Here is a 3156-nt window from a genome sequence, read left to right as displayed (position 1 = left end):
TACNCACGCACGCACGCACGCACGCACGCACGCACGCACGCACGCACGCACGCACGCACGCACGCACGCACGCACGCACGCACGCACGCACGCACGCACGCACGCACGCACGCACGCACGCACGCACGCACGCACGCACGCACGCACGCACGCACGCACGCACGCACGCACGCACGCACGCACGCACGCACGCACGCACGCACGCACGCACGCACGCACGCACGCACGCACGCACGCTACGCACGCACGCACGCACGCACGCACGCACATCTCTCCCCTATTTACTTTCCCACTCTCTCCCCTCCCTCTCTTTTTCCCACCACTTTATTTTTCTCATCCATTACTCCACCTCCCCCTTGTTTCCCAATATCCTTCCTATCGCTTCCTGCCAACTGCTTTTTTCCTCCTTCCATTTCCTGCTCCTACACATGCTCCTACGTCTCCCTTTATCCCCTGAACAGCTTACACGTTCTTTTTCCCTCTTTCTCCCAATAGTAAATCTCCCTCATTTTGCTCCCCAATCTAAACCTAGCAATCCTTCACCTACTTTCTCCCCATCCCTTCTTCAAGTATTCCGGAATCCCTTTCCCTGTTACCTCTTTATACCACCTATTAAATCTTGAATTCCTTATTCTCTCCAATCTCTCCCTCCTTTGTCTTCCCTCTCTTTACTTTCCGTTTCCTCATACCACCTCTGTCCGTTTTCTTCTTTTCCCTTTACCTCCTCTATTTCTACTCCTCTACTGTCAAAAAATTTCTTTTCTCTTTCCAATTTGACATCCTCCTTCCGTTACTAATTCTTTCTCCCATTTTCTCCCTACACTTTCTCGCCAGTTTACTACCCCTTCCCTCCCTTAGTCTTTTCTCAAAATTTCAAAGCACTATAATAAAGTACTTTTTTATTAAGTAAATCTCGAGATATGAAACTTGAAAGTTATAGTACTACTGGTATTGGCATTATCCAACGTGTCCGAAAAATGACAAAATCTTTTGAATGTTATTTAGGATCATGACCTTGATAACATATGTCAAAATCATAACCATTGGAGGTCCTTCTTTTTTTAAAAAATAAATTAATTTTCAAAAATAAAAATAAAGAGCAACAACCTTTAATGGCCTTGATTTTGACATAAGTTGTCAAGGTCATAATCCTGAAAAACACTTAAAAAGTTTTAGCCATTGTTCGGACACCTTGGATAATACTAATGCTGATGGTACTGTAACTTTCAAGCTTCATAACTCAAGATTTATTTAACCAAAAAGTACTTTATTATAAGTGCTTTGGAAAGCTCTTGACACTAGTTATTAGAATCTAGAATAAAAAATAGGTTTATTTTAACAAATGTAAGAATGTTACCGATAAGTCTTTTTGAGCGAATAAAGTTCTGAATCTACGTTTATTTAGTTCGATGTCTGGATGTCCGTTCGTACGACTCAACTTTCTCGATTTCCGTGACCGATGATTATTTTCATGTGCCCGGCACAGACCACCTGTATCGGCGAAGCAGGAAGGATTTTGAAAGAGAGGATACGCTCTTCGTAATAAATGCTTTACGTTCCGTTCCCAAACACTCAGTTTTATTTAACAGTTTCAGAGGAGTCACGGTACACGTAATACTGATCGAGCGCTGGCGCGAACCGGGAGGTAAAGCTCCGCACGTCTGCTTTCCTCGCTACTTATTGCTCGACTCCGAATATCGGAACAACGGTTTGGAGCAATAACTTGTCGTCGACAGTAGCGACAACGGGGGTTGTTCTTACAATATCAATCGCCGAGATCGATAGTATCGATAGTATCGATATCGCAGGATAATGAAAAGTATATAGATCTCGAGAGGCGCTGACATTGGTCAGCCAGGCGCGCCAACTGCATTTCGCTAACAGATGGCCTTCGCTTACACAAAGTTCTAAATATGATTTTATCTGACCTTGGCGACGTCACCTATGGTCAAATCACTGAAAATAAAATTATTAAATAAATTTTTTTAAGCTTTAACTTTTGTCTTACATTTTTCTCAAAACGCTTAGGTTCCGAAATATTAAGAGGTTACCACACTTTTCAGACACCCTGTATGTACGTGCATGCATATTATAATTTGATACTTATAATCTTAAAATAATGTTGCAGATACTATGATAAGATTCCGTTGTCTGTACTCCATAAAAAGATATTATTAGAAGAAATGAAGCACATGAAACATGAATCAAAAAAATTATTGGTAAGAACTTCCATGTATAGTAATTTTGAAAAAAATTAAACACATACAACTGGTATAAATTCTTCAATTATTAGGTATATCTGCAGATATTACAATTTTTAAGTAAAAGTTCTCTGGCGAAAATGACAAGTTTCATGAGCGTTCTTTTGGCATTCACGTAAACGCGAAACTCAAACTATCTTTGCAGTAATTTATTAAAACACTCTAGAAACAGTCAAATAGAAAGTTCATAGAGCGGAAGTTGCAACGTTGCAGCGTTTGAAAGGTGTTTTATACAGAATTTTTAAGAGTTTGTACAGCGTATTCTGTTCTTTAAAACGTTCATAGATCATTCTGTATTAAGCGTTTAATAGACGTTTGCTTTTATCATTGAAAACAGCCTTTCCTGTTAAAAATTTCCATTAGAAACAGATATATACGTTCCACTCGTTTCTGATAGCTTTACTATGCGTTTCTTTCCTGTGCAATTATGGATAAAAACAGATGAAAAGTGTTACATCTATAGAACTGTATGCACAAAAACGGTTGGGAAGATCAGCTGCATCTAATTGATTCTTAACCGAACGGAACTTATCCAAATCTATGTGTAAATGCAATTAGGAATCCTATTCGGTTCTTATTACAACCGGTTAGTAGGAGAGATAGGCCGGTTCTAACCCAGGAGCTCCGTGGGGGGAGCGGGGCGGGGAGGGGGAATTTGGGGGGGGTTGACGTCACAGGGGGTAACCGCTGAGATGTTTATATAAACATGGGCCATGTATGTTTTGTGACGCTGCAGTCCGCTGCGGCGAGGCAGCGTTCCGCCGCCGTCACAAGGCGCGGGTTCGCGCCCCTTTTGCCGGACCGACAGCCGCGTCGTTAAGAGCGAGACCGAGATCTCCGGGAGGCCCGAATGTAAATCGCGTATCGTTTATTAATTTTGTTGGAACCTCTTACA

Source organism: Wasmannia auropunctata, unplaced genomic scaffold (assembly GCF_000956235.1).
Source record: "Wasmannia auropunctata unplaced genomic scaffold, wasmannia.A_1.0 LD336106.1, whole genome shotgun sequence".
NCBI classification, from domain to species: domain Eukaryota; kingdom Metazoa; phylum Arthropoda; class Insecta; order Hymenoptera; family Formicidae; genus Wasmannia; species Wasmannia auropunctata.
This window is presented reverse-complemented; position numbering follows the sequence as displayed.